We start from the raw sequence: 15,223 nt of genomic DNA, 5'->3' as shown, positions 1-15,223 counted from the left end.
CAAACCGTACTGTGAACCACACAAGGAGCATCAAGGACCAGACACAGGTCACGCTGACCAATCTGCCTGCGTAAGGTCAAAGTACGAAAACGTCAACCAAATCTTGAAATCCTCCTTTGATTAGGTGTGAAAGTCTTCTCCTGACAGTGTAGAGAGTTTCATTACATCCTCTTAGGAGCTGGATGCGATTGCAGAAGGTGGTCACACGTATTTTGTTCTCAAGAACCCTTGGAAGAACCATGGTGACTGAGGTGTCTCACACAGCTAGACTTACATTTCAAAACAATTTCTTCCTGGCCACTTCCTAATCAAGAAGCCAAAACAAAACACAAAAATCCAGTCAGGTAAGTGATAATCTGTCTCCACAGCTCCAAAACAAGTACAGCAAACATTGCAGAATGTAATACGCCTGGTCACGTTAGGCGCCAACAAGTTAACGCCACTGCTCACGGGTCCACGTTCTAGAATCTCAGGCAGGGAAGCCCAGGTCACGTGATACAACATGCCACCAAGACAGAGGGAAAGAAGTCAGAGAGGCAGGCTGAGCTCTATCAGATGAGAAGCAAATGTGTCCTTTACCCTCCTAAGAGAGGAAAGGTGGAGACCAATGGAAGACAGATTCAAGCAGAGTCCCCAGGAGGGCGAGGTGGAGAGCATCATTAAGCCAGCAGCCTTCCTCCCCAAGTCAACACAAGCTGTGGCCAAAGGCCAGGCTACAAATGTGAAGGTTGCATTAGTGCTGCCTCTCCTCCTCCGCACTCCTGCTATTCTCCAGTCAACAGACCCCCAAAGAGGACTCTCCCTGCAGGGCAGCCCACCCTCCTCACGTTTAACTGAAGACATAAGGACTCTCAATGGCCGCTGGCTGTCCAGGGATGCAAGAGCCCTTTAGTTCCAAAGACTGGTTTGCTTCTTCCAAACAGTGAACTTCAATTTCAACTTCTGCACTGTCACAACACCCAAACCCCTCCACCTCTCCAAAGAATAAGATCAAAGGAATACAAAACGATGGCTACACAGCATTTACCTCTCCGACACTGAAGCGCACAGGTGGAGTTACCCCCAGGGGAAATGCTAGTTACAGCAGCAAACTCTTGCCCAAAGTTTAAGGGTCTACAGGCTCAAAACCTTGGGTATTGCTTCCAAGTCAGATACCAGGAATATAGGAGTACCAGGAGCCCCATACCTTGTCACAAGGGTCATCATTCTCAGAACAGATACTTGAAGAAGAAAATGTTCCCAAATACATCAGCTTTAAAATAAAGACCATATTTCATATCATGTCATCAAAGTACATTAAACCTAATACGTAACCACTGGGGCTTCAATTCACAAAGCCTCCCCAACAAAAACATTTTTTAAACAAGTGTTTAAAAATTTTTATATGAAAGGAAAGAAGTAGAAAGAGTAGCATTATCAACTCATATGCTGTAAGGAAACTTGCAATTAAAAAGAGTATGGGGGACTTCCCTGGTGGTCCGGTGGTTAAGACTCTGCGCTCCCAATGCAGGGGGCCCAGGTTCAATCCCTGGTCAGGGAACTAGATCCCACATGCCGCAACTAAAGATCCTGCGTGCTGCAACTAAGACCCAGCACAGCCAAAAAAAAAAAAAAGTATGGGATGCCTCCAATGGGAAATGATGCACTACTTAGACTCTGGGGTCTCACTGCCCTTGACCAACTGTAGGTTGTAGTAATGATGGTAGAACAAATGGCTCTTGTCTACACAAATGAATTCTATCTGGACAAATTTCCACCATGGAAAAGACAGTTTTGTGTCCAACTGCAGGTTCCCTGCAACATTACCAACTTCCATGTATGTCTGTTCTTTGTTCATTTCGTATTTAAATGACAGTCATGATCTTACATTTTCTTGAAAATTACCTTTTAACAGTACCCATCACCTAGGGGCTTCCATGGTGGTCCAGTTTTTAAGACTCCGTGCTTCCACTGCAGCGGGCGCAGGTTTGATCCCTGGTTGGGAAACTAATATCCTGCATTCCGCTCGCCCCCCCAGCGCCCCCAAACCAAAAACAACAACCAAAAACCCAACAACTAGACTTAAACAGCCAACATTTCCAAAAAAGTTTTAAGCATTTTGGTTCATCTTCAGAGGCAAAAACGCAATACTCTGAAGAGAACATGAAGAGCGACAAGATTCCTACTGGTCTACAGCTGGTCACACAAGGCTGGTCAGCAGGCTATGGCTGCAGGGGCATTCCCAATTCCTTTCCCCCAGAGGGGCTCAGATCTGCTCCTCACTCACATGCAAGAGGAACTTGGGGGATGAGAGACCAACCAAGGGCTTGGGACCTGAAGGCTCTGGTTCAAATCTGGGCTCTGAAACTTACGAGCTGTGCAAGTTGAGGTAAGTAATTTCCTCTTCTTGGGCCTTCACTGAATTCCTAACTCTGTAAAAGGTGGGTGTGTTCCTGAGAAGATATGAGAATGAAGAGGCAGAGGAGCCAGAGACCAACATGTCTCTACTTCTCAAATTCCTGGAGCTACAACTGGGTCCTGGTGACATTAATCCAGTACAACGTTCTCCAACTCAGTGTGCTGTGGGGCTCCTTGTCCTGTGACAGCTCAATTACAGAACCTATTTTAGTCTCCACCCTTCTTCCGGAGATGAGCCCCATGACTGAGGGAATCTTCCACCAAATACAAAACTTAAAATTAAGATATATTCTTTCTTAACATTTAAAGATACAAGGAACAGCAGCAAGAGTCTAATCAAGAACTAAGCATCTGCTACAAACACACACAGCCCTCAGGGACACCAGTAAGCCCCAGCCAGTCCACCTGTGCTGAAGTACAACTCCCAACACACACACCCCAACGGGCATCAACCAATGAACACAGAACAAACTACACGTAAGCAAAATAACCTGGGCCCCCAGGACTAAAAAGTCAAAAACGGAGAAGAGAGGTGAAATCACGAGATGTCTCACCGTCACCACGCTGGGCGGGACGTGGATTTCCAGGTTCTCCTGGGAGGGTGCCAGGAACCCTCCACCCAGTCCACGGCAACCAGGAGCAGTGCAGTGATGGCCCTGACCGCACACCAGGCTCCTGCCCACAGCTTCCCACTTCTCCAGATCCAGTCCCTTTCCCGCGCCCTCAACTCATCTACCTCGGACTCTGCCATGACATGTTTTTAACTGGAATGACCTTCCTGCCTCTCCTCACCGTCACTGCTTCTCACACCTACTCACCTATCCTGCCTAACCCAACCCAAATAACACCGGAACACCTTCTAACGTGAAGAAATCTCTAGGTTCTCAGCTGGCCCCTCTACCTATACAGACACAAACGCAAAAACATCACATGAACTCTGATGTGCTCCACTGAAAAAAGGCACTCAAACACTGGCAGCCTCAATACACAATAAACGTGTGCCCAACTGCATTACTCCAGAGGACAGGATCCGGACCAGTGGTTTAACAAATGAGTTTTGAATCAGGGAAACGGAATAACCACCAGTTGCTGAATAAAGCAGGATATACCAAGAAGCACTGGGAAAACACTGTCATGGTAAGCAGAAGACAGGACACTCATCAGGAGAGCAAGTGTAAGACTGCACTAAATGTACCATACGATTCCTTTCTGCAGTCATGACTTTATAATCAGCTACCAAAAATGTTACAAAGTGTAAATTCTGATGAAGATTATTTCATATAATAATTCCTCACTCTGAAAGCCCATGATTAGAGAAAAACAATTAGTGTATCCTGTCTTTTCAATAGGAATTGTAGGACTTCCCTGGTGGCACAGTGGTTAAGAATCCGCCTGCCAATGAAGGGGACACGGGTTTGGGCCCTGGTCCAGGAAGATCCCACATGCTGTGGAGCAACTAAGCCCGTGCGTCACAACTACTGAGCCTGCACTCTAGTGCCTGACAGCCACAAATACTGAGCTCACGCACCTAGAGCCCGTGCTCCACAACGAGAAGCCACCGCAACGAGAAGCCTGTGCACCACAATGAAGAGCAGCCCCCGATCGCCACCAACTAGAGACAGCCCGCGCACGGCAACGAAGACCCAACGCAGACAAAAATAAATAAATTTATGGGGGGGGAAAAAAGGAACTGTACAAGTGGAGAAAAATTTGCCCGTTGACAAGTGGGAAAAAATTTTTAACACATGAATGCCAGTAGAAGGAATACATGATAAAAAAATAAGGACCTACTGTATAGTACAGGGAACTATATTCAGTATCTTGTAATAACCTATAATGGAAAAGAATCTGAAATAGAATAGATAAATATCTGTATCATTTTGCTGTACACGTGAAACTAATACAACATTGTAAATCAACTAATTTAAAAGAGAGAGTAGAAGGAATACAGAAGGAATGACTGAAATAGAAATTTAAAAAATCATTTTGGGGCTTCCCTGGTGGCGCAGTGGTTAAGAATCCGCCTGCCAATGCAGGGGACACGTGTTCGAGCCCCGGTCCGGGAAGATCCCACATGCCGCAGAGAGGCTGGGCCCGTGAACCACGGCCGCTGAGCCTGCGCTCCGCAACGGGAGAGGCCACAACAGTGAGAGGCCCGCGTACGGAAAAAAAAAAAAAAGCCTGTTGGCTTGGCGACTGCAACGACTTTTTTGCCAGTCAGAGTACATCTGGCCATTCTCAAATCAGACTAGTTCCCTGAATTGTAAGAAGTACTTGTGAAGCAGAGGTATGGAAAAGATCAGCATAATGATGCTCTGGGGCCTGTCTCCAGGAAGAGTAACTCTATTAACGCCAGATGTACTAGTTAGGGTTCTCCAGAGAAACAGAACCATTAGGATGAAGGAACAGAGCCTAATGGTTCTGCTGACACCATATATAAGCCCACATTTTACCAGTTACGTTTAAGTGATATTTAAAATCTGTTGTTAAAAATAAACTTCATTGAGTCAGAAAAAGATAAACAAATACCGAATGCTAACACATATATGTGGAAACTTAAAAAAAAAAGGTTCTGAAGAACGTAAAGGCAGGACAGGAATAAAGACACAGACACAGAGAATGGACTTGAGGACACGGGGAGGGGGAAGGGTAAGCTGGGACGAAGTGAGAGAGTGGCACTGACATATATATACTACCAAATGTAAAATAGATAGCTAGTGGGAAGCAGCTGCATAGCACAGGGAGATCAGCTCAGTGCTTTGTGCCCACCTAGAGGGGTGGGATAGGGAGGGTAGGAGGGAGACACAAGAGGGAGGGGATGTGGGGATATATGTGTACGTATAGCTGATTCACTTTGTTATACAGCAGAAACTAACAACACTGTAAAGCAATTATACTCCAAGAGAGATGTTAAAAAAAAAGAAAAAGAATGTATACATAAATGTACCACTGTCACTTTGCTGTACAGCAGAAATTTACACAAAATTCAACTACAATAAAATTTTTTTGTTTGTAAAAAAAACAAAATAAACTTCATATATATGAGATTTATGTTTATGTAACACCGTATGAGATTATATAATACATACAAGAGATTTAGTACTTAGATTTAGTAAGGAAGTTCTCACGTGATTATGGAGGCCGAGATGTCCCACGATCTGCAGTTTGAAGGCCTGAGAACCAGGCGAGCTGGTGGTGTCAGATCCAGTCTGAGATGGAAGACAGGAGAAAACCTGCAGACAAAGTGAATTCTCTTCCTCAGCCTTTCTTTCTAGTTGGGCCTCCCAGGATTGGATGAGGGCAGTCTGCTTTGCTCAGTCCACACATTCAACTGTGAATCTCATCCAGAAACACGGCAAAGACACCCCCAGAATGATGCTTCAGGCAAATACCTGGGCATCCCTTGCCCGGTCAGGTTGACACACAAAATTAACCATCACACCAGGTAGATGTGAAAACCCGGCAGACTGCAGGGCTCAGGCAAAAGTCCAGCTCCTTAGGCTGAGGAGGAAGTGCTAAAGAACAGGATGTCAGAAGTTTCCAAACACTCTGCTTCCATTTCAAAGGTTACTATCCACAGGTTATTACTGAAGTATAGGTTTAAAGGGACTCAAACTGTGCTGGCAAGATTCTGGCAAAATAAAGATCCACATGCCTCAGAAGATCACCGATGCACAGCTTGCCTCGGATAACATTTAGGAATATCACTGCCAAACACTAACTCAAGGTGGAAACACACCAGTACCACGCTGCAAAGGCAAAGGGCCGAACAGTCTGTAACTAGGTCAGGTTTGCGTGCTCTTGCACAGGTCCACGCAGCACTGCTGAGCACACTACAAGGTGGTGATGCGTGGTCGACTTAGGACAGCAGCTTTAGAATAGAGGTTCTCAGTTTCCCTACTGCTGTTTACCAACCTTGATGTAACTACAAAATCACATTTCAAGGTCAGAGATCTGTCAGTTAAGATGCTGTTTGGCTTTTATTTGGGAGAAAGAACTTGTTTGAAGAGAAGATACTGATCTTAATTTCTGCGTGTGTTAAGAACATCACCCTGTGGTGCAACCATCACAACTACCTATTTCCAGAACTTTTTCATCAGGGCAAACAGAAACTCTATGCAGATTAAGCAATAACCCCATTTCCTGCTCCCCCTGCAGGGGAGAGGTAATCTCTATTCTACCTTCTGTCTCTGAATTGGCCTTATCTAAATAGCTTTTGTAAGCGGGATCATACAATATTTCTCCTTTCCTGTAATGGCTTATCTCACTTGGCATGCTTTCATTTCAAGATTCGTCCACATTGCAGCCCACACCAGAACTTCATTCCTTTATATGGTGAATAATACACCGCTGTATCTAGATACCATATTTGACTTATCCATTTACCACTTGATGAGCACACAGGTACTCTCTACCTGTTGACTGTTGTGAATAATTCTGCTGTGAACAACAGTGTACGAGTATCTGTTTGAGATCCTGATTTCAAATCTTGTGGGTATATACACCTAAGTGCCAGGACAAACAGTACTTTTGTTTAATCTTCTAAGGAACCACCACACTGCTTTCCACAACTCCAGCACCATATTACATTCCTACCAGCAATACACGAGGGTTCCCATTTCTCTACATCCTCACCAACACAAATTTTTTGCATTTTTAAAAACAAGAGCCATCATAATCCGTGTGAAGTAGTATATCACTGTTTTGAATTTCCTATCGACTAGTGATGCTGTGTATTTTGTGTGTGTGGATCAGCCATTTCTATATCTTCTTTGGAGAATTGTCTATTTGGGTCCTGAACCCATTTTTAATCAAACTGCTTGTTTGTTGTTGACTTGCAGGAGCTTTAAATATGTATTCTGAATATTAAGTCTCATCAGGTGTATGATTTATAAACATCTTCTCCCATTCTGTAGGCTTTTTACTCTCCTAATGCTGTCCTTGGAAACACAACAGTTTTTAATTGTGATAAAGTCTAATTTACCTTTTTTTTCTATTGTTGCCTGTGCCTTTGGTATCATATCCACAAAATCACTGCTGAATCCATCTCTTGAAATATCCCCGATTTCAACTTTTTTTTTTTTTGGCCGCACCACGTGGCATGTGGGATCTTAGTTCCCCAACCAGGCATCAAACCCACGCCCCATGCAGTGGAAGTACGGGGTCCTAACACCACTGGACCACCACAGAAGTCCCTCAAAGTTTTAACTCTTTAGATTTAGGTCACAAGACGTGACACCATAAAACTCCTAAAAGAGAACATAGGCAAAACATTCTCTGATGTAAATCATACCAATGTTTTCTTAGGTCAGTCTCCCAAAGCAACAGAAATAAAACCAAAAATAAACAGATGGGACCTAATCAAACTTACAAGCTTTTGTACAGCAAAGGAAACCATAAACAAAACGAAAAGACAACCTATGGACTGGGAGAAAATATTTGCAAACAATGCAACTGACAAAGGTTTGATTGCCAAAATATACAAACAGCTCACACTACTCAATAACAAAAAAACCACCCAATCAAAAAATGTGCAAAAGACCTAAACAGACATTCCCCCCAAGAAATACAGGTGGCCAACGGGCACATAAAAAGAGGCTCAACATAGCTAATTATTAGAGAAATGCAAATCAAAATTACAAGGAGGGGGATTTCCCTGGTGGCCCAGTGGCTAAGACTCTGCACTCTCAATGCAGGAGGCCTGGGTCCGATCCCTGGTCAGGGAACTAGATCCTACATGCTGCAACTAAAGGATCCTGCATGCCGCAACTAAAGATCCCACATGCTGCAACTAAAGATCTCACGTGCCACAACTAAGACCTGGTGCAGCCAAATTAAAAAAATAAAATAAAATACAATGAGGTACCACCTCACACAGGTCAGAATGGCCATCATTAAAAAGTCTACAAGGGGGGGGCTTCCCTGGTGGCGCAGTGGTTGAGAGTTCACCTGCCAATGCACGGGACACGGGTTCGTGCCCCAGTCTGGGAAGATCCCACAGGCGGCGGAGCAGCTGGGCCCCTGAGCCATGGCCGCTGAGCCTGCGCATCCGGAGCTTGTGCTCCGCAACGGGAGAGGCCACAACAGTGAGAGGCCCGCGTACTGCAAAAAAAAAAGAAAAAAAAAAGAAAAAAGAAAAGTCTACAAGGGGAGGGAGCCTGTGCTCTAGAGCCTGTGAGCCACAACTACTGAGCCCATGCACCACAACTACTGAAGCCCATATGCTCTAGGGCCCACGTGCCGCCAACTCCTGAGCCTGTGGTGCTGCAACTACTGAAGCCCGCGTGCTTACAGCCTGTGCTCTGCAACAAGAGAAGCCGGCACACACCTCAACGAAGACCCAGTGCAGCCAAAAAAAAAAAAAAAAAATGGCTACAAGGGACTCCCTGGTGATCCAGTGGTTAAGAATCCGCCTTCCAATGCAGGGGATGTAGGGTCAATCCCCAGTCGGGAAACTAAGATCCCATGTGCCGTGGGGCAACTAAGCCCACATGCCACAACTACTGAGCCTGAGCACTCTGGAGCATACATGCCACAACTAAGATCCTACATGCCACAACTAAGACCCGACGCATCCACATAATTTTTTTAAAGTGTACAAATAATAAATATTGGAGAGGGTGTGGAGAAAAGGGAACCCTCCTAAACTGTTAGTGGGAATGTAAATTGGTGCAACCATTATGGAAAACAGTATGGAGGTTCCTCAGAAAACTAAAAATAGAATTACCATATGATCCAGCAATCCCACTGCTGGGCACATAGCCAGACAGAACTTTAATTCAAAAAGATACATTCCCCTATGTTCATTGCAGCATTATTTACAATAGCCAAGATATGGAAACAACCTAAATGTCCATTGACAGATGAATGGATAAAGAAGATGTGGGGTGTGTGTATGTATATACATATATATGTGTGTACACACACACACACACACACATGCTCTGTAATATTACTCAGCCATAAAAAGGAAAGAAATAATGCCATTTGCAGCAACACAGATGGACCTACAGATTACCATACTAAGCAAAGTCAGTCAGAAAGATAAATACCATATGATATCACTTACATGTGGAATCTAAAATACAACACAAATGAACATATCTATGAAACAGAAACAGACTCACACACATAGAGAACAGATGTGTGGTTGCCAGGGAGGAGAGGGGTGGGGTAGGGATGGATTGGAAGTTTGTGATTAGCAGATGCAAACTACTATATATAGAATGGATAAACAAGGTCTTACTGTATAGCACAAGGAACTATATTCAATATTCTGTGATACGCCATAATGGAAAAGAATATGAAAAAGAATATGCGTAACGAAGTCACTTTGCTGTATGGCAGAAATTAACACAACATGGTAAATCAACTATACTTCAATAAAATTTTTTAAAAAAAGATTTAGGTCTGGGCTTCCCTGGTGGCACAGTGGTTAAGAATCCGCCTGACAATGCAGGGGACACAGGTTCAAGCCCTGGTCCAGGAAGATCCCACATGCCACGGAGCAACTAAGTCCGTGCTCCACAACTACTGAGCCTGCGCTCTAGAGCCCATGTGCCACAACTACTGGGCCTGTGCGCTACAACTACTGAAGCCTGCACACCTAGAGCCCGTGCTCCACAACAAGAGAAGCCACCGCAATGAGAAGCCTGCGCACTACAACGAAGAGTAGTCCCCACTCACCGCAACTAGAGAAAGTCCGCGCGCAGCAACAAAGACCCAACACAGCCAAAAATTAATAAAATAAATTTTAAAAAGAAAAAAAATATTTACGTCTTTGATTGGTTTTATTTTTTTATTTTATTTTTTTTGCAGTATGTGGGCCTCTCACTGTTGTAGCCTCTCCCGTTGCGGAGCACAGGCTCCGGACACGCAGGCTCAGCGGCCATGGCTCAGGGGCCTAGCCGCTCTGTGGCATGTGGGATCTTCCCGGACTGGGGCACGAACCCATGTCCCCTGCATCAGCAGGCGGACTCTCAGCCACTGCACCATGAGGGAAGCCCGGTTTTAATTTTTTTATATGATGATAGGTCCGGGTCCAAATCATTCTGCAGGTAGATGTTTTCTCAGCACCATTATGATTTGTTGAAGGCACTGTGCTTTCACCGCTGAATGGACTTGGAACCTTTGTCAAAATTCAATCCACCATGAATGTGAAGATTAATTTCTGGGCTTGCTATTCTGTTCCACTGGTTTACATGTGTATCCTTATCCCGGTACCACACTGTTTTGATTACTATAGTTTATTTATTTATTTAGCTGTGCTGGGTCTTAGTTGTGGCACGCAGGATCTCCGTTGCTGCGTGCGGGATCTTCGTTGTGGCATGTGGAGTATTTTAGTTGAGGCATGAGGAACCTTTTAGTTGCAGCATGTGGAGTCTTTAGTTGAGGCATGCAGGGTCTTTAGTTGTGGCATGTGGAATCTAGTTCCTTGACTAGGGATCGAACCTGGGCCCCCTGCATTGGGAGCGTGGAGTATTAGCCACTGGACCACCAGGGAAGTCCCCTGTAGTAAGTTTTAAAATCAGGAAGTGAGAGACCTCCAACTTTGAGCTTTCAAAATTGTTTGACTATTGAGGGTCCCATGATTTTCTACATGAATTTTAGGATAAGTTTTTCTACTTCTGCAAAAAACGTCACTGGGATTTTGATAAGGATTGCGTTGAATCTGTAGATGGTTTCCCAAGAATATTAATTTTTCTAATCCATGAATGTGAGATGTCTTTCCACTTATTTACATCTTTAACTTCTCTCAGCAATGTTTATAGTTTTTACTTTACAAGTCTTTCTCACCTACCAAGTTAAATTTATTTGTAGGTATTTTATTCTCTTTGATACTCCTGTACATGGAATTGTTTCCTTCATTTCCTCTTTGGATTGTTCATTTTTAGTCTATAGAAATGCAGTTGATGGGAACTCCCCTGGTGGTGCAGTGGTTAAGAATCCTCCTGCCATGCTCGCTTCGGCAGCACATATACTAAAATTGGAACAATACAGAGAAGATAAGCATGGCCCTTGCGCAAGGATGACACGCAAATTCGCAAAGCGTTCCATGTTTTTATTAATAAGGCAATTATATTAAAATATCTCACTAAAAAAAAAAAAAAAAGAATCCGCCTGCCAATGCAGGGGACACAGGTTTGAGCCCTGGTCCGGGAAGATCCCACATGCCATGGAGCAACTAAGCCTGTGCGCCACAACTACTGAGCCTGCACTCTAGAGCCCACGAGCCACAACTACAGAAGCCCGCGTGCCCAGAGCCCGTGCTCTGCAACAAGAGAAGCCAGAGCAATGAGAAGCCCATGCACCGGGACGAAGAGTAGACCCCGCTCGCCATAACTAGAGAAAGCCTGCGCACAGCAACGAAGACCCAATGCAGCCCAAAATAAATAAATTATAAAAGAAAAAGAAAAAAATGCAGCTGATTTTTGTGTGTTCACTTTGTATCCTGAAACTTTGTTGAACTAGTTTATTAGCTCTTAGCAGGTTTCAGTTTTTTAATTTTTTGGTATGAAATCTTTAAGGTACTCCACGTATAAGACCATGTATCTCTTTGCTTTCCAATTTGGATGTTTTCTTTCTTTTTTTTGCCAAACTGCTCTGGCTAGAACTTCCAGTAGTGTTTGGAATAGAAGTGGTAAAAGTGGGCATCCTTGCCTCGTTCCTGATTTTAGAAGACAAAGTATTAGTCTTTTACCACTGAGTATAATGTTCACTGTGGGTTTTTCATACATGGCTTTTATTATGTTGAAATAATTTCCTTCTATTCCCGGTGTTTCGTTTTCATTGTGAAATGGTGTTTAATTTGTCAAAGGCTTTTTCTGCATCAACTGAGATGACATGGTTTTTTTCCCTTTCATTCTGTTAATGTGGTGTATTCATGATCGCTGTTTGGTTGTGGAACCATCCTAGCATTCCAGGAATAAATCCCACTTGGTCACGGTATATAATCCTTTTAATATGCTGCTGAATTTGATTTGCTGGTATTTTGTTAAGGGCTTTTGCATCACTGTTCATAAGAGATACTACTCTGTGGTTTTCTTTTTTTTGTAGTGTTTGTCTGGCTTTCGTATCAGAGCAATGCTGGTCTCACAGAATGAGCTAAGAAATCTTCCCCCTCTTCAATGTTCGGGAAGAATCTGAGAAGAACTGGTGCTGTCTTTAAATGTCTGTTAGAATTCACCAGTGGAGCTATTAGACCCAGGGCTTTTCCCTGTCAGGAGGTCTATGATAACGGACTCAATCTCCCAGCTTGACCCAGGGCTTTTCCCTGTCAGGAGGTCTATGATAGCGGACTCAATCTCCCTGCTTGACCCAGCGGCACTGTCCCCGAAACAAAGAATGGAACAGAAGCATTCACAAAAGACACATGTAGATGGGAAATCAGTGTGTGTGATAAAAAAAAATTTCGAGTCAGTGGGGAAAAGATGACAATACAATGAAATACTGAGGCAACTATGCATTTGGAAAAAAAGAGTCTGACATCACATCATACAGAAGAATTCCAAACGTGCTAAGTACTAGGGAAAAAATAACCATTGTTTTTATTGTCCTAGGAAAGGAGAAGGCCTAAGTATAATATGAAACCCAGAAAACAAAACAAATTGACAGACATGACTACAGAAAAGTTTTTATACTACAAAAACACAGCATCAACCAAACCAAGCCAAAAGAAACAAGCCAAGAACACTGCGACATGAAAAAGCGTTGATATTCTTCCTATCTGAAAAATATTCTTACCATATAAGAAATATTCTTGATACATATATATGTTTTTGGGGTTTTTTTTTTTTGCGGTATGTGGGCCTCTCACTGTTGTGGCCTCTCTCGTTGCGGAGCACAGGCTCTGGACGCGCAGGCTCAGCGGCCATGGCTCACGGGCCCAGCCGTTCCACGGCATGTGGGATCTTCCCAGACCTGGGCACGAACCCGTGTCCCCTGCATGGCAGGCGGACTCTCAACCACTGCGCCACCAGGGAAGCCCCGCTATACAGTTTTTTAAAAACCCTCACCTGAGCTTTCAAGAACAAAAGCCAATTCACAAAAGAAAAATAAATGGCTAATCTTTTTTTTTAAGTTTAATCCATTTATCAAAGAAATGGAAATGTTAAACAATGAGGCACCATTTAAATTTTCCCCACTAGTTAAACTGGCAAACACTAAGAAAATTGACAATTGGCAACTACATAAATAGAATTCTCCAACTACAAATATTAAGTACACAACCTTCCTGGGGGTACTATAGTAATGAGTAGCAAATTTTACGTAGGTATGACCACTATATCTCAGGGAAACTACCAGGTAAGTGGACAAAGATAAACAGTAAATAATTTTGTGACAGAGAAAAGGTAGAAGTCCCCGAAGTGTTCATTGAGAGGACCGTTAGCCTACGCCAGCAGCAGCAGCGCACAGCCACGAGCGACAGCAGGCACTGACACGGACGGGTGCTGAGTGAAGTCTTTAACAAGCAAGAGACACAGAGTGTGCACTGTATGACCCCCTTTAAACAGAAAAATGTAAGTCTGGAAGTACGGTCACCAACTATCGGAAGGATGACAGAGAACCATTCACTTTAAGACTTCTACACTGCTTCTGTAATTTAGAAACAAGTCATTCTAGGAAAAATCTAGCCACCTGGCAGTGAGGTCCCCCCTGCTCCTCTAAAGAAGCGAATGAGCAGGGCTCCACATAGGTGACAGCTTCTCCGTGGTGAAAGGGTCCTTTGCGTTTCCATGACGTCATCTTGCCAATTGGGATACTGCAAACGCCACTGCAGTATGAGCAAGAGCCAAAGAAAATTAGAATAGGAAGGGTCCTGTGGGCACTTAGTCCCCCCGATCCATGGGAGACACGGGCAAACCCCCGTGGACGCCTGAAACCACACACAGCACCCAGCCCCGTTCACTTTGTTCTTCCTATACATACACACCTATGATAAAGTTTAACTTTCAGTCAGGCAAGCAAAGAGATTTACAGCAGTAACTAATAACAAAACAGAACAATTATAACAATATACTGTAATAAAATATGAATGTGGTTTCTCTCAAAATATCTTCCTGTACTGTACTCACCCCACCTCTTCTTGTGACGTGAGAGGATAAAATGGCGTTGTGCCACTGCTGGCCTTCTGACTACACATCTAAAGGCGGACCATCGCTTGGAGCGATCCCAGACGGTGGGGCCATGGCAGTGTCAAGGCCTGGACGTCTGGAGCGGAGAATGTGGACAGTTGGGGATTCCAGGTGGGAAGGAGGGAGATTTCATCATGCTACTCAGAACAGCACGCAATTGAAAATTACGAATTGTTTACTTCTGGAATTCCCCATTTAAGATTTTTGGACCACAGTTGACCGCAGGTAACCGAAACTGCAGAAAGCGAAACTGGGGATAAGGGGGGACCAGTGTACTCTCATTTTCCAGCAGCGGAAACTGAAGCTTAGCAACTCCATTGAGATCCATCCCGTGGCCCTGCTTAAGGAAGCCTCTACAATCCTCCGGCTTCTGGTCCACCAATTTCAAACAAGGTGAGGAATTTTCAGCAGGGAGCACAACAGATGTGTGTGTGTATGTATCTATCAAAAGCCACTCGGGGAACGTATTTTTAGTTCTTTCTTTCATACGGTTACCTTTGGAGGGAAAACATAAATTAGTCTAGGATCCGGGAGTTCCCTGGTTGCCTCGTGGTTAGGATTCAGGGCTTTCACTGCCGTGGCCCAGGTTCAATCCCTGGTCCGGGAACTGAGATCCTGCAAGCTGCACGGTGCCCGCCCACCGCAAAAGGCTTATTGGTTTAAATAAGTAAGTCTGGGATTTACCCTAAGAA

General features: G+C 44.1%; 1 protein-coding gene across 2 annotated transcripts in view; it reads right to left on the bottom strand.

Annotated features, from left to right (window-relative positions):
- The window catches only part of RAB7A (RAB7A, member RAS oncogene family), a 58,028-nt gene that overhangs the window by 32,370 nt on the left and 10,435 nt on the right, over window positions 1-15,223 (bottom strand). Inside the window, exon 1 of one of the 2 annotated variants that reach the window (XM_082848940.1) lies at window positions 5,526-5,690. The exons of the other annotated variant lie outside the window; for it this stretch is intronic. The gene's annotated coding sequence lies outside the window, so the exon portion shown is untranslated. Of the gene's footprint in view, window positions 1-5,525; window positions 5,691-15,223 lie in introns of those variants that run through there. 2 annotated transcript variants of the gene reach the window in all.

This window comes from Leucopleurus acutus (assembly GCF_964270905.1).
Source record: "Leucopleurus acutus genome assembly, chromosome: 10".
Classification (NCBI taxonomy): domain Eukaryota; kingdom Metazoa; phylum Chordata; class Mammalia; order Artiodactyla; family Delphinidae; genus Leucopleurus; species Leucopleurus acutus.
The sequence above is the reverse complement of the archived record's forward strand: the minus strand, read 5'-3'. Positions and strand labels throughout refer to the sequence as shown.